Source organism: Macaca nemestrina, chromosome 6 (genome assembly GCF_043159975.1).
Source record: "Macaca nemestrina isolate mMacNem1 chromosome 6, mMacNem.hap1, whole genome shotgun sequence".
Taxonomy (NCBI): domain Eukaryota; kingdom Metazoa; phylum Chordata; class Mammalia; order Primates; family Cercopithecidae; genus Macaca; species Macaca nemestrina.
This window is the reverse complement of record NC_092130.1, coordinates 63,044,940-63,071,947: the sequence shown is the minus strand read 5'-3', so window position 1 is coordinate 63,071,947 and position 27,008 is coordinate 63,044,940. Positions and strand designations below refer to the sequence as shown.

At 36.8% G+C, this 27,008-nt stretch overlaps 1 long non-coding RNA gene across 1 annotated transcript in view; it reads left to right on the top strand.

Moving 5' to 3' along the window:
* Positions 1-1,003: 1,003 nt before the first annotated feature.
* LOC105500015 (uncharacterized) overlaps positions 1,004-27,008 on the top strand; it is a 50,016-nt gene continuing 24,011 nt past the window's right edge. Inside the window, exon 1 of the long non-coding RNA XR_011624233.1 lies at positions 1,004-1,112. This is a non-coding gene — a long non-coding RNA (uncharacterized lncRNA). The remainder of the gene's footprint in view (positions 1,113-27,008) is intronic.

Genomic DNA, 27,008 nt, shown 5'->3' with positions numbered 1-27,008 from the left:
TACACACACACACATACACACACACACACACACACACACAATAGCTGGGCGTTGTGGCTTACACCTATGATCCCAGCTACTCGGGAGATTGAGGCAGGAGAATCGCTTGAAACAGGGAGGTGGAGGTTGTGGTGAGTTGAGATCGCGCCACTGCACTCCAGCCTGGGTGAGAGAGCAAGACTCTATCTCAAAAAGAGAGAGAGAGAGAGAGAGAGAGCGAGCGCATATTTGCGCTCTGCCACAGTCATTCACAGGGAATGATCATGAAGAGAAAGACCAAAGAAAGTTTTCCAAGACGCTATGCAAAGTGACTATTGGTTGAAATGACTTGGTTCTACCCTTGCATTCTCAGAGTCCAAATATATTTTGTAGCAAACTAGAGCAGCAAGTAGATCTCCCAGTGTTTTCATTATATTATTCACATTTTAAGAATATAGTGCATACCAGATTCAACTGGTTAATAAACAATAAGAGCTAAAACTATCAAAGGAACCTGAAAAGTACAGTTATGGGATGGCCCCCAGTTTCTCCCTATAGACTTTCAGAATGCCATGTCACATGACAAATGACAAATTTATTGCTTTTTAATGTTCAGGAACTGTCATGGAAACTGGGAATCCTGAAGTATATATGACAAGGTGCTACCTCTCCCCACCAGAGTTCCCTTCATTACCACTACCCATCCCGACCCAACAAAGTGAGGCATAAGGTAGAAATGTATTACACAAAAGTGCTACTATGGTAGTGCAAATGTATTCTCCTTAAAGTGTGTGTTTATCTTTTCGGGAAGTCCGTGGAAAGGTTTGTTCCTTCTCTCTGTATGGGTGGCAGAGAATACATAGGCATTTTCTACCACTTTTCTGTTTCTCTTTCCCTATGCTTTTATAACCCATTTCTTATTTCCAGCACCATTTTTATAAGTCATGTTTTGGCCCCCATTTACAAGGGCATTGCACAAATCCTGTCTGAAGGCCATCATTTTTTCCAACAGAAATAACTTGAGCAAATATACAAGGTTAAGCACCAATTAAGGTGGAAAATGCTGAGTTCTGATGCTGTTCTTGTTACGTATTCCTCCCAAGGGACACCTTCCAATGTGAGTGAATAGGCAGGTGAGTTCTGCCATAGATTCAGAGTTAGTCTTTCATTTATTCTTGCTTATTGTGGGAAAAAAGGGTCGTTAATTAAAATGGGTATAAATTCTAAGATACTGGTCAAAATAAGTAATGCAAATATTCTTTGAGTGAGGTTAATTATGAACTTTCCTTTTGATTGTCCTTTCCTTTCTGGTAGAACAACAGAAGCTTGTTCTCTGTAAACAAGCTGGGTGATGTATGTGGCACCTGACAAGAGAGTCAGTGCCAAAACCTGAAATTTACAGGAGTGGCTGGCGAAGGGGGAGAGGGAGGGATAGAAATGTGATGAAGGGTGCATATACCACTGCCTTTGTTCAAAAACTTCACTGACTGCAGGTCTGCCCAGTCTCTCTAGTCTTCTGCCAACATAATCATACTATGCTGAGTTTCCTTAAGACCCCACTATTTTCTTTAATATCTCTCATATGATTTTGTTCCCATCTCAGCAGAAAGCACATCTTGAACAGAGCCTTTTTCTAACACATCTCTGTGCTACCCTGAATACTGCTTTGGTCAGTGTGTTTCTATTGCTTGGGAATTAAAATACACCTTTAAAAATTTGCACAGGGAGGCAGTTGGGCCTCCCAATGGTTAAAAACAAAAATATTCACTGGAAGTCCCAGTTGTCTGCAATTTGAAGATGGCGATATGTGGTTAAATTAGCCTCTGCTAGGGTTAAAAACAGAACAAAAAAACCCTTCACGCCAGAATCCACAAAGATCATCTGCCATCACAGGGTCACTCATTGCAAGTAGCAGCAGGACAGGCACCACCTGCCAGTCCCACCAAGAGGAGAGAACAGTTAGGAACAAATGAAAAGAAAAATGGAAGCTGCTGTCATGTTCAAGAGCTTCAGGTTGCGTGGATGTTTCTCTTGAATCTGAATACATTATTTACAAAACCTAAGGAATCTGTTTTGTATTCCACATTGCATTCTTAAAAACATTTTCTTATTAGATTTGCTAAGAAAACTCCACGCTTTAGGCTTCCAACAAGTTTCTGTGTGCAATAAGCAGAGGGCTGGAAATATCTGCCTCTGTGTCCTGACTGGTCCCATCTGTCCACGTTTGGCAAGCCTAATCTGTATTTCTGCTTGTATTCAGGATTGGTTATCACACAACGGAAGGACGTGGGTGGAAAAGCTGTAGACAGTCAGATAACTGAGCTGACCAGGCAGAGGTCTGTGTTTTTCAGTGTAGAGCCACTGCATGTTTATTTCTTTTCATTCTTCGTGCTTGTTCTTTTCTTAGTCTAGCGAGAAGAAACAAGAAGAAACTATTTCTAAAACCTATTTAGAGTCGTTAGAATGTGAAATCAGACTCCCCTGAGGAGGAATCAGACATAGCAGACAGTGTGAACTATAAGCCCACCACAGGCTTAGACAGAAAAAGATCAAATATCTCTGACATATGGTGGGAGGATTTTAAGGTCCTGATATTAGACATGCTAGCAAGGGGGGAGGCCGCTTGTAGGAAAGAAAGAAAGAAGTGGAAAGCAGTTTTTTGGTTACAGATAATTAGCCATACGTGTTTCTGAGCTTCAAAACCTCCTTTGTTAAGTACATTAAAAATGACACAGTATTTGATTTAGATCCACAGGAAAAGGAAAAGATGAAGTCAGAAATCACATTAGTAATTCTGTTGTACTTAAAAAAATTAAAGGCAGAGTACAAATTGAGGTAAATGAAAGTAAAACAAAGATCAGTCAGAATAATGGCATAGTGGATGGCAACAGCTTGTTAAACCTATGCATCTAGAACTTTAAGGAGACTGATGGAAATGCACTTTACAACCCTAATGGATATATTTTAGGATGCTTTAAAAGCACACAATCTTCATGTAACACTTTAAAATGATTCAGTGGCCCCAATTAGGTACACTAGAGAGGTAAAACTAATAAAAATACTGTGACGTTAGGACAAAGAGTCTATGCTGGTTTATTCTATGCAACAGGTGTTGTGGAGTTGACGACTCTCTGAATTTTTTTTCTCGGATGTGTCTTATAAGAACCCAAGGCATACATCTTCAATTGGTTTTGCTTTTTCTCATTATTGTTATTGTTTTGTTTCTTGGTTAGACTATTTTGGAAGAAATATGCAGACGGTAAAGATCTAAAATTTCTTCTAGTTTTTCTTAAAATTCTTTACACATTTAGAGATGTAGTTAAAACTACTAATCTGGAAAATTGATTTTAAAATAAGTAAATAATTACACATGAGTAAATATCAACCTAAAATATGTTTTTAAAACTAAATATTCCACTTTAATTTATAATAACTGATTTTTGTAATACATATGATACATTGCAATTACTTATTACAGATAAAAACTGTCTTTTTTTTTTTTTTTTTTTTTTTTTTTTTTAGCTAGGCCTGTGATTTCTGTTGATGACAATAGGGCAAATTTCTAATTATTTTCAGTTGCATAGAGTCTCTAGTTTTTTATTAAACCAAGGGTTTCCTCTCATTTAATCTGCCTGTTTGTGGTGAACTTGCATATTAAATTACTGTTATTTTATCATTTTTGTTAGATCAAATTTTTTCCTTAACTTATGTCTTTTTACCTAATTTGTCTATTACCATGAGACCTTGCTGATCTCATGTTTTTTATTCATCCAAATTACCTATATTGGTGAATAAATGTATCATCTTTCAACATAACACAACCTCAAGACAGCAATCTGACAGTTTTCTAGGTCTGACTCATCCAGGGGTCATAGCTTGGTATGGTGCTAAAGAGTGATTTTGAAAAGATTTAATAGCCAATTCAGCAAAGATTGACAAATCAGAACAAACAATAAGTCATTAGGGCTGAGGCAGAGTCCTAGAGGTTCCCTGACGTGGCAGGCGTTAACACTTGAATTGCTGAATTGATTGTGGCCTGTGTGGCTAACTGGGAGATGGCCCAGGCTAGCTGGTTGGCGAGCTCCTAGCTGTGGTCATTCACCAATTTCTAAGTCTTTCATTATTCAACAGCAAAAATGTTTATGCAGGATCTGAGTGTGTGCCTGATGCATGTGACCCCTCGGGAGGCTATCTCTCCAGAGATCCATTTTGATATGGTTCAGGTGTGTCTCTACCCAAATCTCATCTTGAATTGTAACTACCACAATTCCCACATGTCATGCAAGGAACCCGGTGGGAGGTGACTGAATTATGGGAGCAGGTCTTTCCTGTGCTGTTCTCATGATAGTGAATGAGTCTCACGAGATATGATGGTTTTAAAAAAGGAGTTTCCCTGCACAAGCTCTTCTTATCTTGTCTGCCACCATGTGAGACGTGCCTTTCATCTTCTGCCAAGATTGTGAGGCCTCCCCAGCCATGTGAAACTGTAAGTCCAATAAACTGCTTTTGTTTGTAAATTGCCCAGTCTTGGGTATGTCTTAATAGCAGTATGAAAACACATTTCTTCCTCAAATACTTGTAGGAAGTCCCCGTTCATAAGTGATTTAGCACCTTGCTACTTGCAGTGTAGTATATGGCTCAGCAACATCTTAGCCTCATCTGGAGTTTCTTGGCAAGACAGAATCTCAGACCCTACCCCAGTCCTACTAAATCAGAATCTGCATTTTTGTAAGGTCCCTGAGTGACCTGTGTGCACCTTGAAGTTTGGGAAGCATTGGTTAGCACCTGCAGGAGGTAAAAATGAGTCTATTCAGTATTTCTTAGTCTAGACCACATATTAGAAGCCCCTGGGAAACATTTAAAAAATACACATGGCTAGGTCCTATCCCATGAGAATCTAATTTAATTGGTCTGGGATGGGGCTTATAGTAGCATTTTTTAAAAACTTTACTTGGTAATTATTCTGTGCAGCCTGGGTTAAGAATAATGACATCTCTATCTGATGTAACTGGAGTAGGTACAATTTGTTTCATCTGGGACAAAAATGGACAGAACCACAAGGCAAATTTACTCATATTTGCCACTGGGCTTGAATATCAAAGTTGGCTTCAGGCCCCTCTGCTATCAGGAAAATTTAGCAACTAGTACAGGTGACCCCTTTGAACAGAAATGTATCTATTAACTGTGGTTTTATGCCTAATTTCTTTAAGACAGAAAATTATAAGACATGTGGAAAGAATCTGCTGTTATTTTAGACTGGTAGTATCAGGAATTAAGATTTTATCGTGTGCAGTTCATGTCCTTTATAGGGACATGGATGAAGCTGGAAACCATCATTCTGAGCAAACTATCGCAAGGACAGAAAACCAAACACCGCATGTTCTCACTCATAGGTTGGAATTGAACAATGAGAACACCTGAACATAGGGTGGGGAACATCACACACCAGGGCCTGCCGGGGGGTGGGAGGATGGGGAAGGGATAGCATTAGGAGATATACCTAATATAAATGGTGAGTTAACGGGTGCAGCACACCAACATGGCACATGTATACATATGTAACAAACCTGCACATTTTGCACATGTACCCTAGAACTTAAAGTATATATATATATATATAAAAGTAAAGAGAGACATAATAGTCAGAAGAGATATACTTATATTTGGTCACTAATAAATAAACAATCCCAGGAGTCACTTAGCAGTGGGAAGGCCAAACAGGTAGTCAATTTTAAGAACTATTTGAGAAATATCCTTCCTCTAACAAATAAACTGACTTCAATCTTCAGGATTGGATATAAGGGTTTCCAATTATTTTAAGTTAGGCATTATAACCTCAGGACAAAATGTATCTGCAAATTTCCCAATTTTTCAAGTAAATATAAGCCTCATGAAAAAAAAAGATTTTATCGTGTGCAATGTACAACTGGCCTTCTATGTGAGACTTTCCTCTCATGCCAAGTTAGAGTTCATTCATTCATTCTTCATTCATGTATTTATTTAATCTTTCATTCAAATTATATACATGGATCTCTTACATGTCACCAGTAACATAACTGGTAAAAAGGACAATGTCTCCAGTTGGATCTTCCCTTTGCTATCTGCCTCTCAGTATGAAAATATGACCATCTTATTTTCTCTTCAAGCTGGAAAGGTAGGTTTTCCTAAATATGAACAAAATACATTTTCTTTATGATATAGAGAAATTATCTAACATTAAAGGACAATTCTTGAATATAATAGATTTTGTTCAGTTTCCACAGGTATTTCTCTATCAATCAGTTTCCTGAGACATGAGGCACCAGATAACAAACGCACCCCACCAAGCTGTTGATCACACGCTACTGCCCAGCTATTGCAAACCGGGACTCTCATCATCTAGAGGGGGAGAGGAAGAAAAGGTGTTTTTGCCAACACCATGAAAGGCATCAGTAAGGCAACTTATTAGAGATAATCTAGTAACTAACCTGTGAACTCTAACTCGAGATACAACTTCAGAGACCACGCACAGTATATGGTCCTGAAATAGTGAACCATTGTGCACTTTTTTCACCAATGCCTCAATCATTGCAATTGATTTTTTCATGCATGCATGCATTCATTCAACAAACTTTTATTAAGTACCTGCTATACGGGTTGTACTCTGTTGAACTTTGGAGAAATAAAATAAATTAAGAGATGTTTTCTGGTCTCACATTGTTTCTAGGCTAGATAATTGCTTCTATGAAAACATCAAATGCATTATATTATAATTAACTGTTTCTTTTTTAAAAAAAAGTTTATTTAAGTTCCAGGGTAGATGTGTAGGTTTGCTGCATAGATAAACACGTATCATGGGGGTTTGTTGTACAGATATTTCATCATCCAGGTATTAAGCCTAGTACCCATTAGTTGTTTTCCCTGATCATCTTCTTCCTCCTACCCTCCACTCTCCAATGGGCCCCAGTGTGTGTTGTTCCCCTCAGTGTGTACATGTGTTCATTTTTTAGCTCCAACTTATACGTGAGAACATGGGGTATTCTCTGTTTTCTGTTCCTGTGTTAGTTTGCCAAGGATAATGGCCCCCAGATCCATCCATGTTTCCTGCAAAGGATATGACCTCTTTCTATTTTACGGCTGCATAGTATTCCATGGTGTATATGTACCACATTTTCTTTATCCAGTCTAATGTTGATGGGCATTTAGGTTGATTCCACGGCTTTGCTATTGTGAATAGTGCTGCAATGAACATACATGTACATGTGTTATTGGAATAGAATGATTTATATTCCTTTAGGTATATACCAAGTAATGAGATTGCTGGGTGGAATGGTATTTCTGTCTTTAGGTCTTTGAGGATCACCACACCGGTTTTCACAATGGTTGAACTAATTACACTCTCACCAACAGTGTATAAGCATTCCTTTTTCTCCTCAACCTGACCAGCATCTGTTATTTTTTGACTTTTTTTGACCATTCTGAGTATCTCATTGTAGTTTTGACTTGTATTTCTCTAATGATCAGTGATATTGAGCCTTTTTTCTTGTAATTGTTGGACACATGTATGTCTTCTTTTGAAAATTGTCTCTTTATGTCATTTGCCCACTTATTAACAAGGGTGTTTGTGTTTTTCTTGTAAATTTGTTTAAGTTCCTTATATATGCTGGATACTAGAACTTGTCAGATGCACAGTTTGCAAAAATTTTCTCCCATGTCTCTATTTCACCCCCTAGGCCAGGAACTCCTTGATGGTAAAGATAGTGTCTTATTAATTTACATATATCTAGAATGTTTAGCACAATTTTTGGTATATTACATACTCATTCAATATTTTGTGGAAATAAATTTGTGAATACATCTCACAGTCTTGGATTCTGAGTAATATAAGTAAATTTAACATTCTTGTTGTATGTGCTGCTGTCTCCCTACACTGCCTAGATAATGAATAAGAGAGGCAGTGATTCTAGGTTTTTACTTATACTTTGATTTATTACAATTAGCAATGACAGGATAGATTGTTGTGTCAGAGTCTTAAAAATTAGTAATCACTAGAATCTCAAAATGATAAAAATGTCTTGAAATGAAGTGGATTTCCTGTTGGTTTTTTTTTTTTTTTTTTTAAATTCTGGGGCCATTTTACTTCCTCACAGACATGGAAGTCTATGTTAACACTGTGTCACTATAAAAGAGCCAGACTTACCCTAGATGATCTCTTGATCTCTGTGTGGACTATTCAGTTTAGAGGTTAATTTGTGGTGATAAAATTATCTTAGGTGGACTGGGGATTCTGGCTCTGTGTCTACAATAGAGTACCAATTAATAATTAACACATAAAGAAAGGAAAGTGTAAATCAGTAACTCTAGTTCCCTCAGGAACATCTAGGCCTCTTTCTCAGATTCATAAGCTGACCCTGAAACACCCCAAATTCCTCAGAAATGACAGCATGATATGCTAAGTCTCTCATCCTTTACTTGCCCTTTGATTATGTGATACTAACTTTTTAATTACACAATGATTCCCACAAGAGATGTCAGTTCTCATTTCATCTACCATTTATTGAGAGCTTAGTCTTCTCCAGCCACTGTAGCAAACTATAGCTATGTAATCCAACTTACGATTTTGAAATACTCTTAAGAGTTGGCTGTATAAGTTCTCATTTTGCAAATTTTAAAAAAAGGCTCAGAGAATTGCTCTACATCATTTGGCTACTAGTAATTGGCAGAACTAAAATTCTCCTAGATTTTTATGATTCCAAAGTTGTTCTGTTATTTATTGCCCCTTAGGACAACTTTTGTTTTAATTTCTTGCATAAAAAGGAACACAACTGGCTATGTTTCATTGAGGAAACTGCCATTTCAGGTTATTTATTTTCCCTTAACTTTGCAGAGACAATGCAAGAATTCAAGCTAGTGAGTCTCTCTATGATATCACGAAATTTGGTGAATCACAGAAACCACAGATGTTCATGAAATGTGATATTGAATGAAAGGCCATGTATTTGTGAAAGAAAACCTGTCTGAGAAGTCTGCTGGCATTCTTTTAGTTACTTGGATAGGAAAAAAATTTTGCTATGTGGAAGAAAATATACACTGGACCAAGCGGCAGAGAATGTGGGCCCTGATCCCAATTCCCTGACATATTAGATTTGCCATCTAGAAACAAAGCATTATTTCCCTGTCTTTTGCCTCAGTGAGAATGAAGTAAAAAAGTGAATATGAACATACTTTGAAAATGTTAAAGCACTCTGCAGATGAATGTCTTAGGAGTATTTTGTATTTAGTATGAGAAATTATCTGAGCATGAAATGTACTAGGTTTCTATTCAAGCACACTGGTCCTCCATTTTGAAAACTGGGAAGGAATCTTTGGGAAAATGAGGGTTGTACTCCACCTACTTCTTTACTACGATAACCAACCCACCCAAAGTCTGGTCAAATTTACATCCTAAATACCTCAATTTACCCAATTCTCCCCATCCCTATCACTAGTACCTAATTCAATCAACCAGTGTCTTACATCTGGACTCCTGTAGGAGCCTCCTAAGTAGTTTCCCTGTAACTATTTGTTGTTTCTTCCAATCCATTCTTCAAACTATAGGCAGAGTAAACATTTCATAAAGCAAAACGATTTGGATGACTGTCTTAGTTCATTTGTTTTGCTGTAAAGGAATACCTGAGGCTGGGTAGCTTATTAAAAAAAGAGATTAATTTGGCTCACAGTTCTGCAGGCTGCACAAGAAACATGGTGCCAGTATCTGCTTCAGGTGAGGGCTTCAGGCTGCTTCCACTCATTGTGGAAGGCGACGAAGAGCCAATGTGCCCAGAGCTCACATGGTGAGAGAAGAGGCAAGGTAGGGGTGGTAGGCAGCAGACTCTTTTTACAACCAGCTCTCACAGGAACTAACAGAACAAGTACTCACTCGTTACCATGGGGACAGTACCAAACCACTCCTAAGGGATCTACCCTTATGGCCCAAATACCTTTAATTTGGTCTTACCTACAATATTGGGGATCAAATTTCGACATGAGGTTTGTGGGCAACAAATATTTATAGTATAGCGGTCCATCTTTGATCTTTTAAATCACACATCCTTCTTCTCACATATAAAATGCAATCATTCCATCCCAATAGTTTCCAAAAGTCTTAATTTGTTCCAGCACCAACTCCTAAAAGTCTAAAGTCTAATGGATTTTTGCTTTGGTAATGACCCTTCTTGGATTTTTTAATACTTTCCCATCATTCTTAAGATATTTCAAATACACTGCTGTCATCTGCAGGGCCAGCACCCCACCCCACCATGCTGCACTACTCTCCTCTAAGTCCTTGACAGTCCTTTGTCCCTTGTCCTTGAACATGCCACGTTTTGTTTTACCACAGGGCCTTTAGTCATGTGGTTATTTTGGCATGGAATGCTCATTTTGCCAGTCTTTGCTAGTCAACTCTTACTTATTTTTCAGATTCCAGGTCAATGTTCCCCCTCTGCCTTGAGAATGTTTAATTTTATATCCTTCTGCTTTGCACTCTCAGACAGTACATTCCTTGCTTCGTAGCCCTGCATTGATATGTGAAGTTTTTTTGAAGTGGTATCTATTTTGCCTTGAGAAATGAACTATGTTGATTTTTTTGCTTACCTTTTATTTCCTTGCAAAGTGCCTGATAATTCCTCAAATAAATGTTCGTTGGCTAACTGAATGCATAAATAAATTTAAGAGATGTATGACCCTATTTCTAAAGAGTCTTTAGTTTAGATATATTGATGAAATAAACTCATATATAAATACTAATTCAGAGATTTAGTAATAAAAAAGTAGGAGAGGTAACATTTATTTGGCATTTACTATGTCTCAGCCATCATGTAAGCAATTTACTGTTTCTCATTTAATTCTTTCAACTGAACTTAGAGGTGAGTACTATTTCCCCATCTCCCAGTGGACAGTGGCTGAATGACTTGTCCAAGGTCACATAGACAGTCAAGGGTGGGACTATGCTGCGTTTTTATTGGAAGAATGCCGAATCATTCACAAAATTGATAGAAGACTAGAGAAGGAGGTTGGAAGCATAGTTGAGTTATTCTAGGCAACAGAAAAACCCAGTCAAGTTCAGACCACAGGAAAGATCTAAAGTGTCACAGTGGACTTTGCTGCCCTAGAACATTGTGCATCCCTGTGGCTGATTTTTCCACTCTGTTGCCTTTTCTATGAACAATTTGTATATTTGTGGCTTATTTTCCAGGTTCTAAGTCCTGAGTAGGAACACCTCATTGGTTGAGTCTAGGCCATATATCTGTGCCCTGTCAGTGCCAGGGGACAGGACCCTGTCTCCTGCCAAGACTCCAGTAATGTGGGATTCCCCCAGGATCATAAGGAAGTTTTACAATGGGCAGCTAAAATTGTATACATACCTAGTACTTTGATATACCTCTCTATTCTTTGACTTGTGCTCAATATGTACAGACACATGTGCTATTATAGTTCCAGTATGTAGGAACCCAGTCTGTCAAACAAACCATATCTCACCAGTGCTACCTTCCAAGTGTATCAGAGAGCATGCTGTCAGTAACTTCAAAGCCCTCCAGTACTAGAAGTGAATTGGGCAACCTAATTAAGAACCACCAGGGCCTGGGGTTAAGTGGCAAAGGTCTGTTCCTCAACAGCATGGCACAGTGTGAAAAATAATGACTTGGTGCCAGATGATTCTTGCATATTCCTTCCTGAAGCTATGCCTGGCTTTCATACAGACCTCCTGTGTAGAAGGTGACACAGAGAAATAGCCTATTGAGGTGGAGTAATCAAGAGTTGCATGAATAACAGAATGGAGGCTTTAAAACAAGGCAGTGTGCAAAAGCAAAGAGGTCCCCCTAAAGAAAACTTCTAGAAGCAGTTGGGTCCAGATTGTCTTAAGAGATGCACACAAAGGCCAATTTAATCTCACTGAAGAACAAAAATATTTTCCTATGATGAGGAGAATAGAAGACTCACTCTGGAGAACCTTCCACATAAATATGTTAACAATTGAAATGGAGCAAACCAGCTTAAATAAAGTAATCAATGATCCTCAGGATTAGAACCACACTTTGCAAATCCAAACAGTTGCACGAAGAAGTTTCCCAAGTCAGAGATAAAATGAACTGGTTCTGACAAGGGCTATTTGTCTTTGTTTTCTCATGTTGGTAAGGGAAATTGTCCCCCTGCCACCCACCAGAGAAAACTTACTCAAAAAAAAAAAAAAAAAAAAAAATGACAACAGCAATAGGGTTCAAGAAAATAACAGCAATAAAAATGGCTATTTACTAATGGGTAACTCCCATTATAATTTTTAAATTTTCTGAATTCCTTGCTTTTCCTTGACAAGTGTATAAGAGCAGAATATACCCAGGATATGCTAACCAGGGAAACTGGCATCTCTCAAGCCTGGACTTACTGAAATATACTTTTTTACTTTGTACTTACACCTCCTTTTCTCCTTCTTTTGGCTGTTTCTTCAGTATTGTGTTTTCCATCACACTGATTCTTTATTCAGTATGCCCATGGCACACAGTGTAGTTGCTGGGAGAAAAATAACAACATTTACTTAACATTTATCTTATTTACTTTTCACCACCACACCAAGAAACAGGTGCCACTATTATATCTAATTTAGAGATGAAGAAATTAAGCAGAGATTAAGGTGACTTGGTTTATGTAATTTCTTGAAGCAACTTGATTCCCATGGGAGGTGTTAAACATTCTGAGAGAATATTAAGGGAGGGTATGTGCTACTCCTTCACTGCCACTTTCACGTTGATTTTGGAGTAACTTCTGGTCCAGGGTGAACCAATGCTTAAAATGAGGAATAACTCCTTTTCTTCTCAGCAGCCCTCACCTGCTAGCCTGTTTGAGTACAAGTGGCTACCTGTACAGTCAAAAGTCCTCAGCTGAGAATTGGGAGGCCCGGCCTTAGTCCCAGCCCTTACTAACTATTGATGTGCACTTGAGCAAATCAAATAACCACTGTCGTTCATAATTCTCTTACCTGCAAGAAAAGAGTAAAGAGACTAACACTGGTATGAAGAGTACTAGAAAATATAAAGCACCCAGAAGATGAAGACAAAAATAACAAGAAATGCAGAAAGCATTTGACAAGAGTATGGGTTAAAGAAATTGGAAAAAAGTTTAGGGTGGAGAAAATTAAAGGAAACATGATGACTGCCTTCACATATTTTAAAGAAGAAAAGGGATTGAATGTTCTGCATGTTTCTGTAGAGGGAAAAATGTATATGGTTGGTATAAAAATATATAAAAGCAGATTTTAGCTGAATATAATGTTTCAAATGGTTAGGGCTGTTCAGATATGAGATTGAATGCCTCAAAATGCAGAGGCTTTTTCTAATCCTGGAAATGGTCAGAACTTGAGTTTCTTTCAGAAAATATTGAAAAATGATGAATTCCTACAGTGGATAGAGCATTCAGCTGGATCAGTGGTTTTCAGTTGGAGTGATTTTCTCCTGCAGGGGACATCTGGAAATGCTTGAAAACATTTTCAGTTGTCACAACTTAGGGGTGGGTAGGTTGCTACTGACATTTCTGGGTGGAGTCCATGGATGCCACTGCATCCATAATCCCACGTGACAGTCTCCCAATAAAGAAGTTAAAAAAACCTGTCAGTCCAGGCCGGGCCTGGTGGCTCACACCTGCAATCCAGCACTTTGGGAGGCCGAAGTGGGTGGATCACGAGGTCAGGAGTTCAAGACCAGCCTGGCCAAGATGGTGCAACCCCGTCTCTACTAAAATAGAAAAATTAGTCAGGCGTAGTGGCATGCACCTGTAATCCTAACTACTTGGGAGGCTAAGGCAGAGAATTGCTTGAATCCAGAAGGCAGAGGTTGCAGTGAGCTGAGATTGCACCACTGCACTCTAGCCTGGGAGACAGAGCGAGAGTCCGTCTCAAAACCAAACCAAAACAACGATAACAACAAAAAAAAAACCTGTCAGTCCATAATATAAACAATGTCAAAGCTGAGAAACCCTGAACTAGATGAACTCTAAACACTTTCAAAAATTGGACTCAATGATTTTACAGTTTTCATAAGGTTTCCACAGATGAAAATTTTAATATCAGCCTTACATCTAAACAATTTAAGGAATCTTAAAAATAAACGTCAAATTTTAACTTTAACGTGTTATTTGCCCACTGACACTAGTTCCATCCATATCCAAAGCTGTTTAAAAATGACTCAATTAAATCTTAAATATTGTTTGGTTATGTTATTTTAGTGCATGACTTCAGGTTCATTTGATTGTTTTTCTGACTTAAGTTCCTTTTTAGATTAGTTTTAAAATCTATTGCTCAACTATTGCACAGATTTTACTTTTATCGGCCATCTCTCTTTTTTTCCAGTGTCTCCATATTTATGATGCATATGTTTTCCTCTGGAGTGATTCCCATCATTAATCATCATACCAATATATGGAAATGAGACAGTGGGTATTGTGAGTTGGTGCTAAGCTAGGAGTGAGACGACTTGGCTCTGCAGCTAACTGGTACGACCTTGGGCAAATCACCCAAGATCTATGCCCATGCCTTCCTCATTTATAAAAGGACAGCACAGGTCATTCATACCTCAAGCCCCTTCCAGCACTAACATTTTATAGGGAGCAGGAAGAAAAAGATTTATCAAACATTTCCAGTATAACATACAAAGTAGAGTGCAAGGCACTTCTTGTGTTTAAGCTTTTAATCCTCATAACAAACCTGTGAGATTGGTATTATCGCACCCATTTTTAATTAATGAGGAAGCACGCTCAGAGGGATTATGCCAGTTGCCCTATAGCACAGAGCTAAATAGTGTTGAGCTTTGATCTAGATGAAAGACAGTTCAAGCATTATCTCCTCTAGAAAATCTTCCTTGATCCCTTGGTCTGGCCTGAATTCCCATTCTGGTGCTGTTACAGCATTTAACACATTAAATTGAAATTAACTGTATACGGTCTGATAATCTCCAGAATGCAATTTCCTCTAGGGTAGTGACTATGCATTTGTTTCCTTTATATTTCCAGCATGAAAAACAGTGACCGGTACATAGTAGGCATACTAATGTTTCTGAACTAAACTCATGATATAGCTCTCCAAATTAATATTGGCTGAGATGAACATCCTCAATGCAGTAGACCATGATGATCCCATCAATAAAATATTTCAAAATTTTCTACTCTGAAGTTGGTATTTGTCCTTTGCAAAATATGTGTTGATTGTTTTCTCCCCCTCTCTTTAATCAGCCTTTTCTCTATCCACTTTTTGTATTCTCGTCTTCATTCTGAATGTTGTGGCAGATGTCTCTCATTTCTCCCACATAGTTCTTTTTGTGTCCTTTAGACAGGCAACCTTGCTCCCTGTAGGGTAAGAGGGCAAATTAGCTTCCAGAAGCCTGCCCTACCAAGCTGTTTGTGTCTGTGCATATCTTTGTTGCTGCATCTACTGTTACCTTTCCTTCCTCGCTTTCTCTTTGTGTTTAAGAATCTTTTAGAAAAGGAGCAAAATGTGATGTCTGGCTACTCAATTTAAACCAGAGCTTGGTCCACTGGTTAACTGCAGAGGTTGTCTCCATGGGTCAAAGCTTCGGCTTCCTTTCCATGCCTTTCTTCTTCATTTAAAGACAGGAATTTAACATGAAGAGAAACTGACCTTCAAGCCCAAGAAGGTGACCTAGCTTTTGCGACACACACAGGCTGAAAGATCATATTGCTGTTTTCCTGAGTTTCAAACAATAAAAGCACCGTTCTGGGGATTACCTTTCTAGATGGTATTTTAAGTAGCAGTCATTGAACAAAAAAAAAAAAAAAAAAAGAAATCAAACTGATAGGCTTTTATAACAGGAAATAATAAGAGCCAGGGTATCTATAATCCAGTCACTGAGAGAGTCTTTATTCCTACAACGCTACCTGCTGAGAATTGTATTTTTCAACCCATCTAGGTGGGTTACAATGAGCCTAATTAATTTTATACACAAATGCTCAACCTCTAACCAGAAACAAAATGACTTCCTAGGGCTTTTCTTTACCACTAATCTGAATTTTAGTAAGAAAAAGGGATGATTTCCGTATTAAAATACAAATTTTATTAAATAAAATAAAATTTTTAAGGGGAAAATTATATCCCCATGCCCACTTAGATAATAAATAAGAGAGAACAAGGGGATTTTGCGTTTATTCTCTGTGTGTATTTAATTTAGAGGCAACTTAAGTGATGATTGACTGAGGCAAGGTGGCCTTGTAAGATATTTAGTTCTCTGTTACTTAAGGCATTCAAAAAAGTTCCATTGTGCATGGCTACCTACTGGCCATGATATTGTAAAGGGAAATAAAACATCAGTTGGGGAGTCGGATTAAATACCTCCCATTTTCCTTTTAGCCTCAGGATTTGATAAGGCCCAAATATTAGGCATAAATCTGTCCATCTCAGCTAAAGCCAGATCAAACCTGGATGAGTATACAATGACTTTTACTTCTGTGATAATTTCCCCTAGGGCTACGCTATCCACTTGACTAACGATAATAGGGCCCCAGCTCTCTGACACTACAGGGAACAGCACAGCTGCTGGATGGGAGTGGAAATATTCTATTACTGATAAGGCCCATTCACTGTTTTTAAAAATGGTGATTCACCTTTGGTAATAATTACTTTGGCTCATCTTAATATTTTGGAGTTTAGTTAAAATAATATTCCAGTTCCCTCAAATATGTTCTTATCATTCTTTTTTTCCAATATCTGGGTCTTTTTTGAGAAAACAACTAATATTTTATTGTCAAGTTGCTAATTCTTATTTATGATCTATAGTAATAGGAGTCCCCCACTGAAAATACTTTGTTCAAAGAAACAGTAACCCTGAGTACAATGCACACTTTTTATGATTATTCATTTGCTCTTTTGATAAGATCTTTGAAGAATGTTTGTAGGCCTCAGTATCTTTGTTAGTTTGTTTGTTTGCTTATTTAGAAAAGTCAGGAGTTCAACTCTGCTTTTACAGTAAATTATATAATTTTTGTTCAAACTTTATAAAACAAAAACAAAACAAGGTAAAAGACAAATTTGTAAAAATTAGTTGATATGTGGGAAATAGATATACTTCAATCCTCATTTATTTAGCTTTGGTGTTCAAATTGATCAAAAATGAAAAACAATATGGTGACATGTATGGACAAAACTATATGCTTGACTGCCCCTGCAGACATGATGTCATTCTAAGGCCTCCTCCAATTATAACATTGAGTTAGCACAACTCTCTCCATGGCCCTGGAGCACAATGGGAGATGGAGCACTACCCACCTGGTCATTCAGTATCTGTAGAACCTTCAGCATCCCTCACCCTGGAGACCCAAGAGGATACTGCTCTATTTTAGTTTTTATTGCACCATTGTTTTGAAATATTCAGCCGCATGATCACAGGCCATATGTGAAGTAGAGAAAGAATTTATTATTCATTTTGTCAGTCCCTATATTTAAAGGTTTTATAGCATGTTGGAAATTCTGGCAACAGCCTTTTGTATAATTAGTTGCCTCATCCTTCAGAGCTAATGGTATGAGTTTGAGGCCAGAGTGAGGTTGTTTATGAGATATATTTCCTCCCCTGGTGCTTCATCAGAAGCTGTCCCTCTCATCAGGGTAATTGTCAGAGTAATTTTTGTCAGGTCTTTCATAAAAAGGGAAAATATTAAGGTCAGTGTGAAAGAACCAACTGGAACATGATCAGCTCAGGGTGTATTGAATACATTCCTCTCGCTTTTATTGTTGGGAGGAGGTAGATAAGAGAGAGGCAAATGAGGACAAAAAGAACTTAAATATAATTTTTTAACCTAATTTCTTTTGAAAACATGTAATAAATTAATGCCAGCAATATGATAACTGGGAATTTTACATCCTTGAGGTAAATTATAACTTCTATAATCCTATTTTGTAAGACAAAATCATATTTGAGATGAGCATTCTCACTTTTTTCCTCCAAGTCAGACTCATCTCATTCCCACAAGCCATTGTTTATAATAAAGTCAAAACAATCTTATGAAGTTGATTACTTAAATCAAACTTTTTTAGGTCTCTTTTTTGATTCCCCTTTGATAGTAAATATAATCAGAACTTCAAAGGGTAGCCCAGGGAAGAGAGAAATTTATCTAGGAATGTGTACAGTGTAAACTAGGGAAGTCATCAGACATCATTCGATTACATTTGAGAAACAAAATAGAGGGATCAAAATTGCTTCCTCCTGTGATTGGTCCTAAACTAAACACATATCTCTTTATAACAATGTTAGATTATTTGAAAATGCTATTGAAAAACCTGAGGTTATAAGCTGAAGACTGTGCAGCCACAGTTGAGCATCTGTCCTACTTTTGCTTTTCCAATCTTTACAGTGACACCCAACTCTTTCCTCCACTCCTCTGATATGGTTTGGCTGTTTCCCCACCCAAATCTTATCTTGAATTGTAGCTTCTACAATCTCCATGTGTTGTGGGAGGGACCCTGTGGAAGGTAATTGAGTCATGCTGTTCTAGTGTAGTAAGTCTCATGAGAACTGATGGTTTTTTAAATAACAGTTCACACGTTTTCTTGCCTGACACCATGTTAAGATATGCCTTTGCTCCTTCTTTGCCTTCCATGATTGCAATGCCTCCCCAGCCATGTGGAACTGTGAGTCCATTAAACCTCCTTTTCTTTATAAATTATCCAGTCTCGGGTATGTCTTTATTAACAGTGTGAAAACAGAAATGTACATCCTCCTTTCCTAAGTGCCTGATGTTTGGGGTTCTTTATAAAACTCCTGCTGTCTTCCCTCTAGTGAGCAAAAACTCTGCTTTTCTTCCTAGTGAGTTTCTGCTTTCCTCAAAAGTACCCATCAAATCTAACTGTACATTGGCTCTGGGGATCAGTCTCACCTCATGCCTCTGTGTACTCTTTGGCTTAGAATCCCTTCCTCTGCCCTGGACCATGGTTAAATGTGGTTCTTAGGAATGCTTTTGCCTTCTCCAGAGAGGACACAGACAAGAGCCCAGGACCCCTGCCACCAGAGCTGCGTTATGCTATTGTACTGTGGATCTCTTCATATTAAAAAGGTGCAGCCCAGAACCTCACCTGATGACCCCACCAACCATGCATATTCCTCGACGTAGTTTTTGTTTGTTTGTTTTTGTTTGCTTGTTGTTGTTGTTATTCTGCTGCATGTGACTCTTGATAGAAAGAGTAGTTCATCTCTTCAGGCCTCTTGGTATGTAGTTGTGCTTGTACTTCTCAATGGTTGTATGTATACAAAACATGTCCTTCACTGTTATAACAAATTTATTTATCTTTATTGGGATTTACATTTGATATTTTCAGGTCTCCAAATACAGTCACTAGCCTAATGACTCCTACCGAGAACAGGTGGAGTCCATATGTGACATTCTTCCTGATTTATAGGCGTTATGAGTCGCAGGCACTAGCCGAAATCACGTGATTTTGAATTTTCCTCTAGACCAGTGCAATTAAAAATGTCATCTGTGGATAGATTCTGATCTGCCAACTGAGTGTTACTATTTAATAATGAGATGAGAATCTTACATCAGAATGTAAATCAGCACCCTGCTTCCTTCATCAAATAAGTTTTGCTATTTAAAAAAAAAAATCAGCTGGCTGGGCGCAGTGGCGGCTCACACCTGTAATCCCAGCACTTTGGGAGGCTGAGGCGGGCGGATCATGAGGTCAGGAGATGGAGATCATCTTGGCTAACACGGTGAAACCCTGTCTCTACTAAAAATACAAAAAAATTAGCCGGGCGTGGTGGCGGGCGCCTGTAGTCCCAGCTACTCGGGAGGCTGAGGCAGGAGAATGGCGTGAACCCGGGAGGCGGAGTTTGCAATGAGCAGAGATCACGCCACTGCACTCCGCCCTGGGCGACAGAGCGAGACTCCAACTCAGGGAAAAAAAAAAAAATCAGCTGAACTGAATTAAAAAGACCTATGCAGTAGTCCTCTCTTATTCACAGTTTTGCTTTCTGCAGTTTCAGTTACCTGTGACCAACTGAGGTACAAAAATATTAAACGAATAATTTTGGAAGTAAACAATGTGTACGTTTTAAATTGTGCACCGTTCTAAACAGTATGATGAAATCTCGCGAGCACCATCCAGCTCCATCCCACCCTGGACATGAATCATCCCTTTGTACAGTGTATCCACACTGTACACACTCCCTGCCCATTGGTCATGTGGTAGCCCTCTCACTATCAGATCAACTGTTGCATCTAGTATATATAGGGTTTGGTACCATCAATGGCTTCAGGTGTCCACTGATACTCTTGGAACATATCATCCGTGGATAAGTGGGGACTACTGTAGTTGACTTATTTTCTGGCAGATGCTACTTATAATATAAGGGACTGATACAAACAGTTCTGGAGCCAACAATTCGTGTAGAACTGCTGTGGATAATTTATGTATGAGAAAGTCTCTTCTAGCTTAAAAAATTATTTGTCTTTTAATGGAAACTGGGTCAAGGCTCTCACCTCTCCTACTTAGTTCTATTCATCCACACCACATACTTTCGTAGCTTTTCAGGGACATAGGAATGTCAATCAGGGCATAAGAAGTCATCTGTGAAACACTTGGATGTCTTTTAAAAATTCTCGTTTTATTCCTCTGAAGAACTATCTTTTGAATTGGCAGTTCAAGTTTAAATGTTTTTAACACTATCATATTCCTTGAAAGAGTAAAAAAACAAAAAAAGATTTATACATATATATAGAATAAAAGGTAATATTAATAAATCGTATGTTCCCTTTTTCTCTTTCCTATTGCAAAAGTATTACCAAGTGATTACTTAATTATGAGTATATTAAAACTCAGCATGGAATTGTGTCTTGAGTTTATAAATGACTGAAATATATGAAGTTTATTATTATTGTGATCATGTCATAATTAAAAAAAAAACCCACCTGACTTAGGATTGACTTAAGATTAAGATAAATCTAACATCTAAAGTGATTAAAGGGAAAACAGATATTGCGGACTATAACTATATTAAATATAAACTAGAATGTGCACATATATTTACGATGCTTTGAAATCTCTGCATCTGCTCCTTGTTTTCAATATCTTGCCTTCTTGAATTTTGTAACAAGATGATAATATGACTGAAATTTATATATGTCCAGGCAGGCGTTCAGACACATAAAAATTCATTATTCTGAGCTAAATAAATAAAAATGCAAAGAAAATTATTCTCCAGTTTATTTCTCCATAAAATATGAAAGTCTGGTAATATATTAAGCATAAAAATACATTACTATGGGTTGTTATTAAATTTATCACTTTTAAATGAGTGCATCTCTTGGTACTGCTATGTCAGATCAGGGACTCTGCATTTTGATTTGCATCATTCTTTGGAAGAGCACAATGGGATTTATCATCTGCTTGTTTTTTTCTGCTCAATCTTTCTATTTCTGCATTACACAAGCCACTTAGAAACACCAACAAAATAAGATTCTTGAAACTAATCTGGGTTGCTAGCAGAAGTCAATTTGTAGAATCCTCAAATATCTAAGACCACATCAAGACCAAGTGGTCTTGGTATCTCTGACCAAGTCTCTCTGACTTTAGGTGGATGAAAATGACCAACCTTCTTTTACATTAACCATGCACAGTGTGTTTAACACAGGAGGTATTGATGATTGAGGCTGAAAGAAAGATTGTAGGGCTCCATAGCTAGCTTTAAGTAAAAATTTTACCTGTCCTCACCCTGTGTCTCATTTTTACAGCCTTAACTACTATCAGGAATCTTGAGGATCTTCAAAGCAGACTCCTGAAACATTTACTGAAGATAACAAAAGTAAATAATATAATCATTTCTTTCTTCAAAATACCCTCATGGCCAGATCTTTCTCAGTCTTCAAGACTAGCTTGCATGTCATTCCCCCCCTATATATTCCTTCTCTGACCAATCTATCTAAAGTCATCTCACTGGTTTTTTTTTTTTTTTTTTTAATTTTTTCTCTACCACTGCCACTCATCATTTCCTTCAAAGCACTTACTGAAATGATTGCTTTTGTTTACTTATTTGTTTAATATATGTCCCTTTCTGAATAATGCAGACTCCATAAGGACAATGAGCAAGGCTTTTTTATTTTTTTTAACCTCAAGGCCTAGCACAGTGTCTGACATGGATTAGATACTCTAATAACTTTGAAATTTGATGACTGAATGAATGAATGAATGACTTCTATATGTGTAAGGTTGTCTTTTGGATAACCTGATTATTTTAGAAAGAGTGTTATGTCATTTAAAAACATGGCAGAGGGGAATGGAAAGTGCATTTTGAAAATCTTTGTATTACCTTCATCACGTGATACAAAGGCAGCAGTTACATTCCTTGTCCCTTTCTACCAGGTAATATTGAACTGGAAGTTAACTTCAGATGTGTCTCTGAATTGTTAAATCAATGTATTTTGGTTTTGGTATTTATTAAGAGAGATTCTGATCATCAAGAAGCAAAAAATATATGTTCTCTTACCTCTAATATAAGTAAATAAGACAGTTCTAAGGCAGTCTGTTTGCAAAGTAAGCTGTGTCTTTCTTACAGCACTCATAATTTTTTTTAAAGCTTGAATATGAGTTATTGTTCACAGATATGGGGTAGGTCACACAGTAAGGCTTTTATTTGAATTAAATGGGAATGAATTGTTTGTTTCTTTAAGTGAAATAGAAAGTTTAGTTGATTTCATCTTCAATATTATTAACTGCTAATCTTCCTTAAGAATTGTACAGGAAAGAGCAACAGCAATTAATATCTCAGGTATAAAAAACATAAACTTGTGAATAAAACTGTGAAAAACAGTCAAAAATTTTAAAATGTTGATCATGTCTCTTTACTGAGATAATATATTCAAGAGGAAGTAAACATTTTGGGGTAAGAATACAGCCTTAGGTCATTGGTTATTTCAAAATACTATGTGGGAACCTCAACCATAAGCAACCCCAGAACTAGGTTTGACATTCGTCATGAGCTTGATCTCCTTCCCGATGCTATGTAGTAAAAAGCAATGCATGAGAGAAGCTATGAAAGGTGGGAAGAAGAGAGACCAAGGTGGAATCCAGACTGAATCAAAGTGGCCATTCAGGTTGATGCTGGCTGGGACTTTGTTGTAATGGCATTTAAAATGACTAATGTTTCAACAGTTAGGCAGACATATTGGTGAAATAGTTGCGACATTTTCTAAATTGATCTGTAGATTTAACACAATTCCAAAATACTTCAACGAGGGCCTTTTTTGTTAGAAATCGAGAAGCTAATTCTAAAATATATGTGAAAACACTAAGAAATATTTACTAGAATATGTAAAACAATCTTGCAAAAACACCCCAAAGTTTGAAGATTAATACTACCTTAATTTAAGATTATTATAAAGCTACAGTTGTTAGAAGATGTGGTCCAGACATGAAGAAGGATATATAAATAAATAGAACAGAATGGAATAAAGAACTCAGAAATAGACCTCCACTGACCTGGTCAACTTTTAATGAAGTCATCAAAGTAATTCAATGTAGAAAGAAAAGTCTTCTCAACAAGTTGTGTTAGAACAACTGATGTGAATATGAAAATAAAGGAGTCTTAACCCCTACCTACACAAAAAAATAATTGAAGAAGGATCAATTTAATGGACAAGATAGGACTAACCAAAAAAGCAAAAAGTGTAAAACCAGAATAAAAGAATATCTTATGAATTATGTATAGTTAAAATTTCCTAGACAACACAAGGAAGCAATAACCACAAAAAAATTGATAAATGAGAATCCACCAAAATTTAAAACTTTTGTTTATCAAAATATACAATTTAGAAAAAGAATTGACAACCTGCAGACAAGAAGAACATATTTGTAAGACATATCATGCTGAAAATGACAAGAGTTCAGGTACACTAGAAATACTGAAAATTTAACTATAGGAAGATAACCCAATAGAATATGGACAAAAGAGCTGAACAGATACTTTACTAAATAATGTGTACAGATGACTAATAAATGATAAAACATTGATCTTCACTCATCTTAACTAATTTTTAGGGAAATGCAAATTAAAACCATGATGAGATACCATTACATGCCCATGCAAATAGCTAAAATTAAAAAGACCAACAGTACCAAATATTGGAGAGGATGTGAAGCAAATGGGAGCTTATATGTTATTTAAGCCAGTGTAAAATGATACAATCACTTTGCAAAATGACCTGACAGTATCCCATAAAACTAAGTATACATCAACCTTATTGTCTATCAATTCTACACCCAAGTGTTTTCTTAAAAGAAATGAAAGTATATGCCCACACAGCAATTTCTCCAAGAGTGCTCCTAGCAGTTTTATTCATAACAGCCAAAATATGTAAACAGCTCAGAGGTTCATCAAGCCTAGTATAGTCATACAATCAATTGAACACAGCTCAGCAATAAAGAAAAGTGAACTATTGATACAGAGAAAAATCTGGGTGACTCTCAAAAATATACTGAGAGAAAGATTTACACAAAAGAGAACATACTGTATGGTTTCATTTATATTAAGTTCTGTTGTAGGTAAAACCAATCATGGTGAAAAAAGAATCAGAGCTATGGTTGACTCCGGTGTGAGTTTGGAGAGAGAGAGGCAGGTATTTACTTGGAAGATACATGAAGGAAATTTGGGGGATGATAGTAATAATTGATATTATGGTAAGAATTGGATCCACTTAGGTGATATGTATTTGTCAAAATCAATCAAGTGGTTTGCTTTCAATTTACCACAGTGAAATATATTAATCTTACCCAATGCAAACAAATAAAGACTTCACGTGTACGTGAAAGCTTGGTTTCCTATACAATAGTGTTTCAGAATCTAGGCTTTATATGAGCATCAGTGTATCTATAAACCCCTTGACATTTTATGTAAGCTTTGGAAAGGAGAATAAACAGTCAAGTGTTCAGGTGGAACTTCATCTTTTATGACCTCCATACAAATTTTAAGAAACACAAAGTAGAATGTTCTTTCAGATTAATAAAATGATTTATAAATTTATTTTGAATATAAATACTATTACATTTTACATTGGAATTGATTCAGATATTTTTTGGCATCATACTTTAGGTTTCTTTTCTATATCAAATTTATAGTAATGATTTACCCATCAATAATTTATGAATAACCATTCTAATATTTTCCCCGATATCAATTCTTAAGGCGGTGGTACTGGATAGACATTTATTTTTGATATCTCCTCTGCTAGCTAAAAAGACAGTTAATATTATAATTTATAGATAATGCTCAAAGATTCAAAAATTAAATTACTCCAAGTCAATATAGGATGTTATTGTTTGTTGAAATGCTTTTATTAGGTTATATTGCCCATCAACTCTAATTATAATTGCTAAATTTCTGTGTTCACAAAAAGTCAACTATGTATACATACTTTATGCATTCTGAGTTTAGTAAGAATCATTGAGGCCGCAATTAGTATTTAGTAATGAATTCCAGAAAATACTTTTCAACTACTAAAACTTGTTAAAAATTATGACATTTTATAATTAATAAAGAATATTAGGTTTGTAAAAGCTCTTTGTTAACCTCACTTACCAGTTTGCATTTAATTGTCTCTGATCTTTTGATACCCATGACATACTAGAGTAACTTTGTTTAAGAATTCAAAGTCATGTAATTGGGTTGTAAAAATGCAGATGCAGGCTGGGCGCGGTGGCTCATGCCTGTAATCCCAGCACTTTGGGAAGTCAAGGCGGGCAGATCATCTGAGGTCAGGAGTTCGAGACCAGCCTGGCCAACATGGCAAAACTCCGTCTCTACTAAAAATAAAAAATTAGCAGGTTGTGGTGGCACACACCTGTAGTCCCAGCTTCTCAGGAGGCTGAGGCAGGAGAATTGCTTGAACACGGGAGGTTCAGTGAGTTCAGGTGGAGGTTGCAGTGAGCCAAGATTGTGCCACGGCACTCCAGCCTGGGTGATAGAGTAAGACTCCATCTCAAAAAAAAAAAAAAAAATGCAGATGCCAAATCAGTGCCCTCATATTAACCAAAAAGAAAAAAAAAAAGATGGCATAATTAGATCAGGAAAAACTTAATAACCAAAATATATTATTTTTTCTATACTTCATAAAATAGCTGTTATTGATGTATCAAGGATAATAAAATTGATCTTTTCAGAGAATGCAAGAAAAAATGATATCTGTGTTCATTATTTAAAGTAGTTACAAGTATGAAATATTTGATTTGAATGAATTATATTTAATGGTAGCCTATGACTGGATATCATGCCTACAGATCTAATCAATATCCAAATGCTGTAATGCTTTAGGTAAAGGGCAAATGTAGGTAGATTCCATATTCTATTTCACATTGTATTAAAACTATGACCATCAATTTCAGTACAGTGCCATATTTGATCTTAATAGTAACATGATTTTAAAGGTCAGCTTTAGCTATGCCCATAAAAATGTTAGGGAACAAGAAATGGTTTGATTAAGTTAGATTTTCATTTGATTTTTATTAAGTAATATTTTTAATCATGTAAAAATACATCACTCTATTCCTATTTTGTTTTGTAACTAGCTAAATTACCTGCTTATGAAACTCTAATTGCTTTAAATGGCCACACTATTGAAAAGCTGTTAAATATGTAGTGTATTAGTCATTCATTAGTTGTCATTAATAGGGAGATGTTTAAGCATAATCCATTCATGAAATGGTACAGACACTGGAGTAAAAGTCCTCAGGAAGTCAGTCTAATGAAAGGTCATTGAGTTTCATTAGGTCAATGGTGATAGGTTCCTCTGGCTCTTTATCTTTCTACAGAATTCTGATTGTCCCATGAAAAAAATTGTCTCACCTGTCATAATTAAGATTGCAATTATCCTTCCTAATTATCCATATGAGGTCAAATAACTATATCTCTATGACTTGCAATCCTTTTCCGACATTTAAGGACCTCCATGATATCTCCTACAGTTCTAGTACCTAGTTCTGTGTTAAAAAATATATTCTGCAGGCCTAGAGTGGTGGCTCACGCCTGTAATCC